The sequence below is a fragment of the Phyllostomus hastatus genome, unplaced genomic scaffold (genome assembly GCF_019186645.2).
Source record: "Phyllostomus hastatus isolate PE091 unplaced genomic scaffold, TTU_PhHast_1.1 phas_scaffold_317, whole genome shotgun sequence".
Taxonomy (NCBI): Eukaryota; Metazoa; Chordata; class Mammalia; order Chiroptera; family Phyllostomidae; genus Phyllostomus; species Phyllostomus hastatus.
The window spans coordinates 6,362,724-6,378,723 of NW_025334023.1; the positions used below are offsets into that span (position 1 = coordinate 6,362,724).

Sequence of the window (16,000 nt, forward strand, 5' to 3'; positions counted from 1 at the left end):
GAGAGAAAGAAACATCAACTTGTTGCACTTATTTATGCATTCATTGGCTGATTCTTGTATGTGCCCTAACCTAGGATCAGCCCACAACTTTGGAATATCTGGGTGATGCTCTAAACAACTGAGCTATGTGTCCAGGGCTCCACATTGCTCCTTGACAATCCTTCCCCCTAGAACCCTATTTACTCCAATAAAGATCTCTGTCTAGGTCAATGGCTTTTGATCACAGTCCAGCAAAATAGTCTTTTAAAATTGCAGCATAGCCCTGGTTGTTGTGGCACTCAATAGATTTAGTGCGGGCTTTCAAACCGAAAAGTCACCAGTTGTATTCCCAGTCAGGGCACATACCTGGGTTGTGCGCTAGGACCACATCTGGGGCGTGCAAGAGTCAACCCATTGATGTGTCTCCTGCACATCAATGTTTCTTTCCCTCTCTTTCTCCCTTCCTTCCTCTCTCTCTAAAAAATAAATAAATAAAATCTAAAAAAAAATTGCAGCATGACACCCATAAATTTAACTTAAAAGTTTCTGATCTATCTTTATAGGATACAATACACGCTACTCTAATTCTATTTAACTTTTAAAGATGCTTCTTGCAATTCGAAAGTGCTGTGACCAAAAGTAACTCAGAATATCAATGGCCATTATGACTAAGGTTTGGACGCCCCAAACTTACTTTTCTTTCTTTCTTTTTCTTTTCTTTTCTGAGAGGTACATAACAAGGGTTTTATTTGTTGGGGAACAAGGCTCTAATCGAACAAGCCAAAGCCCATGTCGTCATCCGACTCCTCTGACTCCTCCTTCTTGCCGTCCTTTATCTCGGCCAGAGGGGCGGGGAGAGCCAGCAGCAGGGCTGCAGACCCCAGGGCGGCGCAGACGGCTACGGCGCGCCAGTGGAACGCAGGCCGGCTTGCCAATTCCTTGGGCGATGACGTCTTCGATGTTCTTTCCGTTCACCTCACTGATGACCTTGTAGAGTCGGTCGTCATCTGCCTCCATGCCCACGCTGTCCAGGATCTTCTTGACGTCCTCGGAGCTGCGGGAGGAATTGCCCCGGAGGGCGGCCAGGAGGCGGGGGCAACGCCGTGCAGCTCCACCTCTGCGAGGAAGCCTCGTGCGCGCCGTGGCCTTAGGTGGGCAAAGCCAAGCTTACTGTTCTTAACACCGAATGGGACAGCCATAGCTCTAAAATGGTCGAAACAGAATAGAACGCCTATTTTGACTGGTGTTTTAAGGCTTCCAAACATTACCAGGAGAATAAAATTGTGTCTTTGCAAAATAAAAATGTAAGACTAACTGAGGTAATCAAGTGATTTAAGACAAAACGGCTCTCGATGCCTCAAGATCTTTCCCCCAGCTCCTTTCTCTTGGGAGCCACCTTCCTCTTCTCTGAACCCATCAGAACCTGTCCCTTTAAAATTAAGCCTTCTGATTGAAAGGCTAAGCTCCTAACTTCTTATAGTCCCTGGACTAAAATCAAAGTGCAAACCACCGTCAAAGATGTTCCCAAAATAACTGAGGATCCCTACAGATTTGTTGAGGAATTTAACACAGTCACTCAAACTCATCAACCCAGTTCCTCTGACTTACTTCAGCTAGTTCTTGCACTTGTTGGTGAAGGCCAGGCTCACAACTGGATGAAAACTGCCAACTGGGGAAATCCGGAAAGGTCTATAAAATTACAGCTGAGAGGCCAACCTGCTGACCTGTTACATGATCGGGCTCGTGTAATAACTACACAACTTCCTGCGTCAATTCCTAGGGCTTTCCCGAAGCCTGTTGATTGGAACAAAATTCAAGCTCTCTCATAAAAGCACAATCATAAAGAAAACTCTGGTCTTTCTTCAGATGTTGATTATTCTTGGGTAGCTTTTAACTCAGATATTATTGGGCTGAAGCAAGACCCTTCTCTTTTAGTTAAAAAGACCAGGATGGAATGGGAGACCACACCCACTCTAGCTTTGTTCAATTTGGCAAATTAGATTGCCTCACACCCTAGATGAGTCACCTGAAAGAAAAAATGTGAAAAGCCTAATTTTTTTAACTCCAACAAATGGAGGTCCCTATGCAAACTATTGTTAAAACACACACACACACACACACAAACCTGATAGTTTCTGTTATTATTGCAAAGAACCAAAATATTTGAAAAGAAACTGTCACAAATGTAATGCGCGTTGGGCACCCGCAGCTTTCTACTGGCCCTTCCGAAGTCCTCCTAGTTCCCTATGACAGGGCTCTGAAGGACTACTGGTGCTCTTCCCAATCCTGCCTCTCAATCGCCTGAGAGGACCCACTCCCCAGAGTGGGAATGAATCTCCCTCTGTCCTTACTGACACTCAAACCACACTTGCAGTGCTCCAACCCACTGCTAGAACAGCACTCCTTCCTTGGAGTACTGAAACAGCTCAGACAGTGGGGATCTCCAACAAACTGCAACAAATGTCTCTGAACTATTTCTTTTTGTTTAGGCCCCTTGAGAGAATGTCACCCTTTTCTCCTTCGTTGCTGTACACCTAATTCATTTGTTAGACCAAGATTTCTTAGAAAAGTATCATGCTAGTATTTTTTCTTTCTCCCAAAAGTTAAAAATACTTCTAGAATTTGTCAGTGGCCATAAAAATATCCTGTCGGGCAAACTGAGCGACCCGTCGACACTTGCTCCACTTCTGATGACACTAGAGCTGAATCTGGGGGCCCTGATCATTTGTCCTTATTGGACAAGCTACCATCCTGTTTATGGGGAAAATGTTCAACTGATATTGGCAGGATCCACAGTGCATATCCTATCATATTCATATAGAACTCTCAAAACCCCTTACCAGAATCAATCAACACCACATAAGTAAAGAAGCCATTCAAAGGACAAAGACTGTAATGGAAGATTATAAGACTCAGCCCTGGCTGGTGTGGCTCAGTGGACTGAGTGCTGGCCTGTGAAGAAAGGGGTGGCTGGTTCAATTCCCAGTCAGGGCACATGTCTGGGTTGTGGTCCAGGTCACCAGTAGGGGGTGTGTGAGAAGCAACCACACATTGATGTTTTTCTCCCTGTCTTTCTTTCTCCCTTCCCCTCTAAAAATAAACTCTTAAAACAAGATTACAAGAGTCAGAGCCTTATTATCCCTTACACTCCTATTTTACTATGAGAAAACCCAAGTGCAAAGGGTTGGGGAGGTGTACCCAGGACCTCCAAGCAATAAACAGTGTTGTTATGCCTTGACAGCACATAATTCCCATCTCTCACACCCTACCAACATCCATCCCAACTGAAAGCAGATTCTTTACTATAATTGGTTTGTGTGGTGCATTCTTCAGCATTCCAGTTGATCAAACCAGGCAATCCATTTTTGCCTTCACTTGGGAAGGAAAAGAATTCATGGGGACAGTAATGCCCCAGGGTTTTACTGAGAACCATTATTTCTCACAAATCCTGAAGGCTGACATGGGTGATACAAGTTCCCTCGGGGTTCAACGTTGCTGCACTAGGTGGATGACTTGCTCCTGGGTTCTTCCTCCCAAGTCTCCTCACAGGAAGACAGCATCTACTGACTGAAGCTTTTAGCCTTTAAGGGACATAAGGTTCCCAAGAAAAAACCTGCAGTTTGTCCAAACCCAACTTCTATATTTAGGGCATCTGATATCAGAGCACAGGCTACACCTAGATCCAGATATGGTGCCCTCAGTTTCCCCAAACCCAAAACTGCAAGGATTTCTCAGGCTGGTTGGTTATTGCTGAAATTGGACCCTAAATCTGTCCCATAGGACAAACCTCTGTATGTTTTACTAAATAATAACAACCCCCCGACCCAATTTTATGGGAACAACAGGATAGCACAGGCTTTAAAGCCTTAAAGAAAAGTTTGATGGGCATCCCTGCTCCTGAGCATCCCAATTACCAGGTCTCCCTTTCCTTTTTGCATATGAAAAGGAAGAGAATGCTCTTTGGGTACTCACCCCAAAATAGAGGGCCACCATCAACCACAGGATATTACAGCCAGCAACTGGATCCCATGCACGGTGATACTCCTCTTGCCTTAGAGTCATTACTGCCATTGCCCTTTTGGGTAAGGCCACTTGAGAACATCATGGGATCCTCTTTCATCATCTTTGTGCCCCATGCAGAAGCCATCCTGAGTTCTCATGGCAACATTTTTCAGTCCACTGCTTTACCTCCTGTGAAATCCTTTTGTTAACTGCTCCTCACATAACTTTCACATCATAATACCTTCAGCCCTGCGACTCTTCTCTCCTCAGCTACCGATGTAGCCCCTCACGACTGCTTAATGCTGATGGATCGCCTCCTGACCCCCCATCATAATCTGCAGGAAACTCATTTGAATAACAGACTTCTCATGGTTTGCTGATGGTTCTTACTTCAAAGGTGATGGCCCTTGGCAAATAGTGTACAGGATATGTAATCTCACTCCCCTCTGATGTAATTAAAGTGGAGCCTTTGCCTTTGGCTACTATGGCCCAACAAGCCAAGTTACAAGCACTCACACAGGCCTGCAGCCTAGCCAAGAACAAAACTGCCCACATGTATACTGACAGTAGCTATGCTTTTCTGAGTAGTGCATGCTTTTTGAAATACTGGGGAAGCAAACTGACTTTCTTACTTCCAGCAAAAATGAACTTTAAAATGGTCAGTATACTAAGGAATTATTGGATGCTGAATTTTTACCTCCTGCTTTAGCTACTATTGATATCCCAGAGCATTCTAAAGTTGACTCTGAAAGCTAAAGAAAATCACCCTGCTGATCCTCCCGCAAAGAATGGTGCCTTTAAAGGAACCAACCCCTATCTTGGTCCAAAGGGATATTCCCCCAAATAATAATTTGGACAAACTGACTAGAGAAGCCCAACAACTAGCTTCAGAAAAGAAAAATACAATATTGGAAATCCAACAATTGTTGTTTTGATAAAAAGAGAAAGCTCTGGTTTGGGCCAAATAACAACCCAGTCCTATGGCTCGACAATTTCCACTCCTAAATACTGTACATGCATTAAACCATTGGCCCACTGAAAAGTGATAGCATTCATGAATAGAAATTGGTGGGGGAAATATTAATAAAGCTGAAAAGAGCACCTACATCACTTGTCCCACTTGCCCAAAGTACAGCCACGGACACCTGTTCCCACTGCTCCCATATATCTGAAATTCTTTAATGCACTACTTGAGGTTTGCAAATGGATTTCACACAGCTTCTCCTGCCTCCTGGACATAAATATGTTTTAGTCGTGGTCTCTATGTTTTCTCACTGGACCTCTGCTTTCCCTTGTAGAAGGGCTACTGCCTCCTCAATGGCTAACAGTCCCTTTGGAAAAAAGGATCCTTCCCAAGAGAATCACCCTCAAACTCTACAGTGGGGGGTAACCCATGTGACCAGTCAGGTACTTTGACAAGTCTATGCTGTTTGGCTGCACTCACTACCCTTACTCCTCAGGTTTAGTTGAATGCACTAATAGCATTAAAATGCAATTGACAAAATTTAGAGAGACCCTTCAAACTCCTTGGCCAAAACCATTGCTTTTGGTCCTTCTAAATCACAGATCCACCCCCTTGGATACCCATAAACTCTCATTCTTTGAAATAAGTCAGGGTGCCCAGTGCACCTGGCCCCTGCCTCTTTTGATTTGCAGCTTATAAAAGGAGTTAAACTCCAATATTGTAAAGGCCTAACTCCTTCCATTAAAATTAGCCATGTTCTGGTAGAGTAGCCTTTTTACAGTGTACTCTAAAGGTTAAAGAAAGACCTTAAGCAACACACTTTGAAACCTGGAGATTTTGTCTGTTGGGAAAGACACCCCCAGAAAGACACTCCTCAACCTCACTGGTAAGGCTCCCATCGGTACTGCTAACCAACCCTGGGGCTGCCCAACGCCAGGGAATAGGCTTCTGGAGCCACCTGGTACATCTAAAGAAGGCACCTAACCCTGACTGGACCTGCACAGGCTCTGGTGACCTGAAGGTGAAGATTTCCTGTAATTGAAGCAGACAACACTTGATAAGACAGCTTTCCCATGATGTTCAGACCAGGACAGTTAGAAGGTTTATAATTCACAGAAGTATCTCTTTCATCTAAAGAGACATCTTAAAGTTTCTCTTTAATTTAGGCTATTATCTGACTCTGGATTTGTATCCAAATTCATTGTCTTTGAATTTTCAACCTTCAGGCTATATTACTGATAAGACAACTTGTACCAGGTATATTTTTTTAACTAATACTATGTAATTACTTCATGTTTATTTCTGTACTGTGCCTTCCCAAAACACTTCTTTAATTCTTTCAGTTCTGAGTATATTTTTGCCATAGTCACTATTATAAGATACAGATAAGCAATGACCAAGAGACCTCCCTCCTACCCCTCCTTGTTTCTCAAACATGACCACAATAGGTTTCCAGTCTGTGCACTTTCCCTCCAATGTGGAACGTAACACCCAGGAAAGGTCATTCCTAGCATCCAGGGAGAAAAGACCACTAAAGTCAGAAAAACCTGACTCTTCATCAGCAGTACTTTCAGAGAAAGATCTTGATCAAAAGGGGGGAATGTGAAAATTATTAAACAGAAACCTCATTTAAAGTGGAGTCAGGAACCTAGAAGAAAGAACTCCCACACATGTGTCATTTAATGCATGCTGCTGACCCTGACAAGAAGTGTGCCTTGCATCTCTGACAGGAAGTGATACTACATTACTACCTTAGCAGGAAGAAAAAGATTCCTCCCTGCCCAGTAACAGCTCAGCCAGTGGAGACTGCCATAACGCAGCCAAAGTCATGATACTTCCTCCAATGGAGTCTTCATTTAGAGCAACCCTTCCCAAGTCCCTAGAAAAGCATTTGTCTCCTTTGTTTCTCTGGACTTGCATGTCCTAAATTGCAATTCTTTGTTCTTCCCGAACAGACCCATTTTGCTGGAGAAATATCTGGCTGATTTTTTTATTCAAGGTCAAAACACCTGTTGTTTCCCCCACCTGGAATTCCCTTTCTAGCTTCTCCCTTGAGGGTCTGGGGAAAGTCCCCTTCTGACATGTTACTGAACAGCTGCTGCGTGCAGAGGAGACACTGTGCCAGCCCTCAAGCTTGCAGTGCGTGTCTAAGTTCTCCAAAACAGCATAGACCAAGGATATCATCAACTTTTCTTGGGAAACTTTCTCCAAACTACACATATTTGCTACATATCTACAGAACCTACTGAGAGTGAGACTTGGATGTGTGAATGTTGGGAAAAGCTTCCCAGGTGACAGTGACTTGAGGATCTGAGGTTCCTTGCACTCTTACAAAACCAGCTTTTGTTCAAGAAAGGAAGTAGTGAAGGAGTAGACACTGACAAGAGAAATGAAACCTCAGATAAGTAAAGGGACCTGCTGGTGGCCAAAAAGCCATTAGTAATACAAGGACTAATCTCCAACTCATTCGTTCCCAGTCCATTTCAGAAGGCTGCCACCAGGAAAATAAAGTCTATCAGTGATCCTTGTCCTTTTGCATTGACCTTTTTCTTATCAGAAATTCCCCAAGGGGCCTTGGCTTACTAAGTGCTAATTAGATTTCCTCCACCTGCTCTGGGATTTAGAGGGCAGTGCTAATGCAGTGCCCTCCTCAGCTAACAAAGCCACTGGCATTCCTGGTATGCAGGGGCTGGCCTCCCTTCTTTAGTCAACAGCCATTAAAGGGCTCCCATCTAAAGCCCTAAGAAGGAAGACAGAGAAGGGAGGAGTATTCCTTGATCCGAAAAGTAAAGTACAGCCACTGATTAGGACTGACTGTTACTGAAGAGCTGAGTGGAAACAGGGAAAATCCTGGGAGGTAGGAGTGGAATCTGGGTAAAGCAAACTAATGACCACTCATCATCCTTCTCACGGCCCTAAGGAATGCTACTGTCGCCGGATGGAGGGGATAAAGCCTTGGATGGCAGAGAACCCTCATCCCAAAATGTTATCAAGAAACTTTTCCCTTTCTCTTCTTGTTTCAAGACACAGGTCCAAATTCTCAACCAAGAATGACAAGTCTGCCACAATTTAATCCCTCCCTGTCTAGGTGTCATAATTTAGTAAATATTCAGCCACGAACTGGCCAGGTTCAGCCTGGGTATTCAGACTCTAACTGCCGTGTGACTCTGTACCACCGCTTCTCTGGCTTTGACTTTTTCCTTTGCAGCTCTCAGCGTTGATTTCAAAATCAAATCAGACAATGAATACATAAATGTCTTATAAACTATAAAGTGGTGTAAAAGCTGTGATACAACTAATAATACAAATTCAAACATTTACTGAGTTCCTAGAACAGTGCCTATATAGGGGTAGGACATGAATGTGATAACATAAATGCTATGGGTTAGATATACAAAAACAAACCAAGCAGAATTTTAAAAAATGAATTAATTAGTTAATTAATATATATTGTTTATGTTATTACAACTGTCCAAATTTTCCCTCTTTGCTCCCCTACCCACAGGCCACACCCCCACAGTCAATCCTCACACCTTTCCAAACAGAATTTTTAACTATGCAGAAATCACAGACTGGTGTAAAAGATAAGTTCTCAAATACCATATGAGTATTGAATAAGAGTATGCACAATACGGGGAGTAACTTATCCTGCTACTCAGCAATAGCAGGGTGATGATTATCGAAAACCTTCTATGGTCCTGATGGTAATGGAACATAAATGAGAGTGAGGGTAATGCAGAAGGAAGATGTAAAAGAAACTCAAATGGGCTATTTCATGATCCCCCACACAACATATTCATTAACATCTCCCTGTCTTTATTCACAAAATCTTTCATGAGATATTAAAAATTCTGCCAACCATCCAAGGAATATTTAAGCATCTATTACGTTGAGGTATTATTAAGGATACAACATATTGCAGAGCAGGTCTCTGACCCCAGTGAGTTTATCCCCCACAAGAGAGGTAAATCATAAAGGAAATCATAATACTAGATGATACATACACAATGCCTCAAAGACAAAGGGTCACTTTATCCCATTTCTAGAAGCATTCAAAGTTGGAAAACTCTGAATCATTTCTCCCTATAAAGTCAGATCAAAAGTCACAAATTCATTCTTTCATCAAACAATATTCTTTAACCTACTATATGCCCGCCAACATTCTGGGCATGAAGCGGTGGGGTGGGGTGGGGGGGAGCCATGAACAAAACAGAAAAATCCTGTCTTCAAAGGGCCTGTGTTGTAGAGGTGTAACAGGTCAAGCAGATGCATGCATGTGTGACCCCAGCAGGGAGGGGAGGGAGTCTGGAGCTCGGAGAGCACACGCTCTGGCTACAGTGGGCAGCTGCCACCCAGTACTAACTGATTGCCGCTGAGCAGAAATTTGGGTCCAGTGTTCCCAGATCTGGAAGCTGGAACTTTTATATAAAATCTCTCAGCCTTTAATAATCTACAACTAATTAAAGTTATTTAAAATCCTGAAGTCAAAGCAAAATACTCTGGGGATAGAATTCAGGCTAAAGATATCAATTTTTGACCTGCCTTAGAACATGTACCATGGTTTCGGGTTTGGAGAAACAGTCACTGCATGTAAGTGCTGCAAACTAAGGATTGCTGGGCTTGAGCAGGAGGAGGAGGGACGGGTTCCGGCTAAGCATGTCTGGGCAAGCATGAAGGAGGTGAAGGCCTTTAGCCTGAATCTTGAGGTCTCACCTCTTTCAGAAAATATCCCAGAATATTTTATAGTTCTTAATCCTCTCATTAGTTTTTCATTTCTCACAGCACTTACTGGCTACACTAATGTGTTGACAATTACTTAAGTACTACCTGGCTAAGAATGGCAAGACCTTTCTCCAACCTGTAAATAGTACCACTGTCCAAGCAGCTGCCTTGCTGGTGTGTCCAGTCAATCAACAGATTAACAGTGCTCATTAATATGATTAACTCCCATCTACTCTATAATAGGCTTTCTACCCGGAAAGATACTCAGAAAAGTTCTGGCAACTACAATTCTCAAAGCACGGACTTTATGCATATTATTTGAGGCCAAAAGACTACCTTAAAAATATATGGAATAAAAATGAACCCAGTCAGTCCTTAGTTTCTCATCACTTCTTTCAAAAGACAATTTGACAGTGTCAACATTTAACTTTTTTATTTATTGATTTTTTTTTAAGAGAGAGGGGGTAGGCAGAGAAAGGGGGAAATGGAGGAAGGGAGGGGGAGAGAGAGAAAACAGCAATTTGCTGTTCTGCTTACTTACACATTCAATAGTTGGCCCTTGTATGTGCCCTGACCGAGGACTGAATCTGCAACCTTGGTGTATCTGGACGATGCTCTAACCAACTGAGTTACCCAGCCAGGGCCAGACAATGTCGAAATTTAAAATGCACATATTCATTGATCTATAAATTGTACTAGAAAATGATCTTGTAGTTAAATTACATTTGCCCAGAAGTCATTAAAATATAATACCTATGATTAAAAAGCACACTACAAACTAAAATCAATGTTATACAACTTGTTATACAGGTCATCACAGTACAAGCAAATACTTCAATGAAAATTGGAATAAGCATGCTATAAAAAGCAAGAATTTCATTAATTATTTGCACAAAGTCTAAGAGAAGAAATAATGAACTCTCAAAGAAGCTGGTATTTCAACAAATACAATCATACACCAGTATAAGTAACAGCATGATAACAAAAGGAAAAAAAGAGAAGGAAAATAAATTGCGTAAGTTTTAATCTTCAACCACAGACCCTGGAAAATCTTTTTCGAAGTCAGGTAAATCATCCCTAATACCAAAAAATTCATCATTCCTGCTAGTCTCTAGTTGATTGTCTTAATCACTGCCACTCACTGCAAAGGAACTTAGTCGCCTCTGACTTCAAAATGGGGTTCTGTTGCTCATTAACTGGGTTGGTTTATAGTGTACAACTGACCCTTGAACAAGGCAGGGGGTTGACTATAGAGTAAAAAATCCATGTGTAACTTTTGACTCTATAGTCAGCCCTTCCCATCCACAGATTCAACCAGCAATCAAAATACTATTTTTGATCCATGGTTGGGAATGCAAGAATACAGTCTTTTATCCACAGTTGGTTGAAGCTGAGGATTCAAAACCCACAGAAACAAAGTGCTGACTGTATAAAAAAAAAATCTGTGGTCTCGAGAAGTTCAACCTGTTATTCAAGGGTCAGCTGTATATGAACTTAATGATAAAAAAAATCTTAATGATAAATTAGTACCTCTACCACTTTTGAGCCATGATGTGGTGCAGCAAAATTTAAATCTAAAATGTAATGGAATCCAAAATGTACCTCAGATGGGCTATGTGGCCTGTGACTTCTTTTGGCTGCTAAAACTCTAGGATGTGAAATGTGTATCTCTGCCATATTTCTGTGTTCCCATTCTCCTTCATTACTGGGGTTGCATGACTGGGAATGGAACCCGCAACCTTTTGGTGCATGAGACGATGCTCCAACCAACTAAGCCACCTGGCCAGGACACAGCATTTCAAAATTTATAACAAATATGGTCCATTTTAACAAAAGTGATGAGCATTTCTTTAAAAAATTAAAACAAATGCAATTGATCTGGATATGCTAACATGGAATTATCTTCATGGGTCATTTTATCGCATAGGGATGTGATGCACATTAATCATAAGGATTTAGAACAGTGTCTGACACAGAACATGTAAGTATTATCCATCCTTATACGGTTAAGTGAGATGTAACAAGGTGCAGCACAAGGTAAATGCAACAAGATATGGGGTGGGAAGCTATTTATTTTTCACTGACCATTACTCTGCCTAGGTTCCCTAAAAAACAAAGCCTAGGGAAAAAGTTAACTGCTTTTTATCAGGTGTTGAAGTCTCAGAGCAGGGAGGGGAAAAGATTAGTGAGGCAGGGTAGGCAGGAAAGCAAACACAAGGCTGTGCATTAACAAACTAGCTACAGTTTAACGTGGAAACACGGCCATTTGCCCTATCATTCAGAGTGTTTCAAAGAGACCATAAAACTACGGTACCTAAGAACAGTGTATCTGAGGAATGGGGGTGGGGCTGGAGGAAGGGGGAGCAGACAGCAAGTAATTTATCTGCTAGCTTCTCCCATCCCTGCCCCCCTCCCCCACCCATCTCCTCTCACCCCCTAAGGACACCCCCCTCAGGACAGTCATTGAGGAATAATACACCCTACATTTGAATCTGGAAGTGGCAGGAGGAGCTAGAGCCTTCTTGGCTCTGTTCACTAAGCCTCTGAACTGCTATGGCTCTCTCTACTGTGGGCGCAACGGAGACCACAGTGCAGCCCAGAGGGAGGCTGAGATGGCTAGCAGTGTTAGGAAATAAGGCAAAAGCAGCAGTGTCTGGGACTTGCCATTGAGCAAGCTGAGTAGGGTGTGTGGGGAAGGTAGAGCCAAGGAAATCTGGGTAGAACATGTTAATTGAATCCCACACAACACAGAAACACTTGTGTACAGAATGAAGTTTTTGGCATTAAGTATGTATTATTTTTTAAAACAGAAGAAGCTACATTTAGGCTATACTCAGTGGCCTCGAGGAAAGAGCAAGGAGGTGGAGAGCAGACAGCTGAGTTTGTGAATTCTATCTGCCTAGGACTTGCTGGGAAACTTTGGGTGAGTTGCCCATCCCTATCATCAGGATGCTACATGGTCCTTGTGAAGATTAGGTGAGCTCAGGTTAAAAGAGATGTTAGGCCTGGCAGACACGGCTCTACCTCACATAAAACAGACTGATTCTTTCCCTCCCCTCATTCTCTCCCTCCCCCATCCTCCTCCAGGAGACTCCGATGACGCTGCTAATGTCATTCTGCTTAGCATGATTTGTATTTCTGGTCATTTGCTATGCTGGAAGCTCCTTGAGGAAAGGGTTGTTGTGTGATTCCTTGGTGTCCCCTTTTTGGTGCCTAGCACAGCTATGCTCATATCTGATGCCACACACATGTTTGCTGAATGGAACAGAACTCCAGACACCAACTTTTAGGGGAGGTGACTTTTCACATGACCATTAATAAAGTCATTTGAAGGACCCATGAGACTTCCTAAACCCAGCCTGACATCTGTTCTGGCTAGAAAGGTAGAAAAACAAAAGCAAACGCTTTGAAGCTAAGACAGATTTGCATTCCAATCTCCTTTCCATCTCTTACTACCAGGGTGACATTCGGGCAAGTGACCAAAACCCCCTAAAACTTTGGTTCCCTTAAACATAAAATGGGGATCCTACTACATTTTACAGGGCTACCACGAGAACTGAAGTTAAATAATATAAACTATGGTTGGCATGGTGTGGACAGAGCTGCAGGGCACTCATTCCCCTGACACTCTCACCCTGACCAAGGCTGTTCAGTCCCCCAGCTCCTGTGACTCGAAAGGTCTCATCCTTTTCCTAGTCTCTGGGGGTAGTTTTCTGCGAGAGGGAGACCCTGTGAACCCAGGTGAGGGGGTGGTTTATGGAACCATATGAATGACACAGCTGCTTTCTACTGCACAGAGGATTCTCTTACTCCTTTGATTCTCGCACACACCACCACCAGGGAGGCTCAGGCAGAAGCCCTGTCGGCAGCCACCTTTGACTGTTTTCTTCTTTTCTGAAAATTTACAGCCAGCGAGGAACAACTGCCTATATTCCTGCCCAGGAGAGAGAAACTTCTTTGAAACACCACTGGACCTTCCAGATTTCCTTTATTGTTAGCATTGTTGTTACAATAACGTAGGCAGCTGAAAGAGCAGAAAGCAACTGCTCACTCTGAGTTTTGGACCTTTTGGTACAAGCTGACTTCTGGAGCACCACTGTTATGTCTGCAGTTCAGGGAGCAGCAGAAAGGGAAAAGTGCTTTTCCCACTGATGAAGGATGAACGTCACCAGCAGCAAAGACAGAAGGAGCCTTTAGATCCCTGACTCCATGGATCCAAATTTCTGAACCTCTTCTTTGTTAGAAAACAACCCTTGTATACTTAAGCCACTACAGCTAGTTTCTCCGACTAGCAGGTGGACATAATTCCTAACTTACTGAATTGGTGGTCCAGAACTTGGGCAACATATACATAGGAAAATCACCAGTTGTGGGTGATCTGGGCAACTCTTTGGCAACTGTCCCAAGTTGTAAGAGCGGCTGTGTGTGTGTGTGTGTGTGTGTGTGTGTGTGTGTGTGTGTTACGATCAGAAAAGAGACTTCTTGTATGAGTAGAAGTTATCTGCTTCTTCCCCGTTTCTTTTCATTCAACACATTTTTACTGAATGTCAGCTCTGCACCAGGCATTGTACAAAATACTGTCCTTTGTAGTGCAAAGTGCTTTTACATTCGCCTCTCTCTCAGCTCTTACCCTGCTGTCTTTGCTTGAGACCCGCCAGGGAACTTACAAGAGGTGCTGAGAAATGAGGAGCTTCTCTGACCCCTGGAACAGACAAGGGGTCTGCAACCACAAAGGCAATGAATGAGAAAGACATACAAGTCTTAGCTGACAATGTGGTAAAAAATAAAAATGAGTAGCCCTTAACCAGCAGCTTGTAAGTTATTCCCCAGGCCCACTCTACCTCTCAAAAATTTTCTTTCAGAAAATTTAAAAGAGAAAAACTTAAAACAATGTAAGCACTTCTCATTTATCAGTTACTTGCCTAAAGAGAAAAATTATTAAGCAAGTAAAGGGACAAAAAAACAACTAAGGTAGAGAGACATGACATGTGTTACCTGAAAAAACCCCAGCAATCTAAGTGCCTTAATCCTGGGCAGAATGGCTTTTAAAGACATTCCAGCAAAGGTGAAAATAAAGGGTAATTCCAACCTTTACTTGAATTTCTCAATGGCTATCAAAAGGAATCAAAGTTGTAACCCATACTTTTTATCTTCTCCTCACCAATTACTACAGTTGTTCACGGGTCTCTCACTGACTGACCTACTCAGCCCCCAACCTTCAAAGTCTACTTTAAAATTTGCACTCTTTTCTTTCCTCATTATCTTTCAATTCTTTATTATGGAAATTCAGTGTGTCTTTCGGATTTTACATTTTCACTCCATGCAGCCTATTAGAATGAAGTAGAATCCTGAGAGAGAAGACCCAGAAAGCAAGAACCTGTTTGCCTTAGAGGCCAGGAGGAACACAGAGGGGAAACAACAAATACTGATGTGAATGATTTTTCTGTTATATAAACCATATAAAGTGCCAGATCTAAAGCTGCCAGACTGTGTGATGACTCCCTGTAATCAAATTCGGGAGCCTAAGTCATAAAACAAAAAAGGTCAAAGGTTCTAAATGTATAGTTAATAATCTTTTAATATATTGAAGGGGCCCAAGACAACGAAAACTTCCAAAAACATAAACAAACAAATGTAAGCTGCTTAGAATAGGATTGACACTCAATTAATGTAGCTACTGTTATTATGATTATATTATTATTGACCAGGCCCTCTTCACCCCCAGCCCCTTTGTTGTTACATTACCCACACAAACCTCCACAGCAGAATTTACAGGCCAGCAATCACTAATAGCTTAGTAACGTATATGAAGGTATAGCTAGCTCCCAAAGTGGTCTCTAATGTAGAGGCAAAATCTTCAGATTCACCAATTACAAATGAGTTTCAGATCCAGTCCTAGAATCAGGTACTAATCTGAATTGAGCTAGACAGAGGCAGAGAAAGAGCCCCAAAACTGGGCCACCCCTAAACCCATCAAGTTTATGTTGTCATCGAGTGATATGTCCCCTCATTTCCCTTTCTCACTCAGTGACTGATGCATCACACAGTGTTCTTTGCATCCTCTCCGGGGACCTTGCACCCCTGAAATTCTGCTACATTGTCCTAGCTCTTCACTGAGGAGACTGTTCCATTCCATTCAGAAGCCATGTACACAGCTCCCCATGAGACTCTGGGCCCTGCCTCGTATGCTCAGATCCTCCCACTCCTTATATCACCCTTCTGCCAAATCGCCTTCAGTGCAGAGGCAGTAACTCTGGGCACTCCAGACTCATCTTTTTCCCACAGTCTGACAGATCTGACAGAGAAGTTTACTTAAACTCGTGTGTTTAAATG

The 16,000-nt window shown here is 42.8% G+C and overlaps 1 protein-coding gene and 1 pseudogene across 2 annotated transcripts in view; both read right to left on the bottom strand.

Annotated features, from left to right (window-relative positions):
• GAB2 (GRB2 associated binding protein 2) overlaps positions 1-16,000 on the bottom strand; it is a 177,127-nt gene that overhangs the window by 126,065 nt on the left and 35,062 nt on the right. The gene's annotated exons all lie outside the window — the stretch shown is intronic.
• On the bottom strand, positions 670-4,050 carry LOC123805296 (annotated as a pseudogene).